Source organism: Fukomys damarensis, unplaced genomic scaffold (assembly GCF_012274545.1).
Source record: "Fukomys damarensis isolate Sample0158 unplaced genomic scaffold, DMR_v1.0_HiC HiC_scaffold_7, whole genome shotgun sequence".
NCBI classification, from domain to species: domain Eukaryota; kingdom Metazoa; phylum Chordata; class Mammalia; order Rodentia; family Bathyergidae; genus Fukomys; species Fukomys damarensis.
Window position 1 is genome coordinate 7,017,207 of NW_022900919.1, and position 654 is coordinate 7,017,860.

Consider the following 654-nt stretch of genomic DNA (forward strand, 5'->3'; position numbering starts at 1 on the left):
GGAGGGATCCTTGGAGGGGACATCTGGCCAAGACAGGCATGCTTCCCGGTTGTCTACACAGTATCAATCCATTTTTTAATTCACAGGCTTCGTTATACACAAGTTTGCTCTTTTTTTTTCTTTTTTTTCCAGTACCCGGGATCCAACCCAGGACCTTGCACTTGTGAGGCAGACAGAGGAACCACTGAGCTAAATCCCTGGCCCAGTCCTTTCTTCATTAGCATTTCCAGCCCCAAAGTGAAGGATAACTTTACAGTGGCCATGGGGCATTGTTTTGATGGCAGTGTGTGTGTGTGTGTGTGTGTGTGTGTGTGTGTATGTTTGTGTGTGCATGCACGTGTGTGCACATGCTGTAAGATTATAGGAAAATAAAATGTCTGAGTTTTGCATAAATATACCAAGTTAGTTTTGAAAGGTATGATTTAGAAGACCTACACAAAGTTAGGCATAAGCTAGGTATTATTATGACCTTGAGGGACAGAGCTCACTGCCTGTTGGGACCCTCTGGTCACAAGAGTCCCCTATGTGCTGAGAGTCATGTGAGGCGGTCCAGTTCAGACTTCAAATCCTTTCTGGTTCTTCTTTACAAAACCAGCCAGATACTGCTGGGTCCCAACAGATACCCCTACTGTTGAGTCAGGCACTGACTTTCCT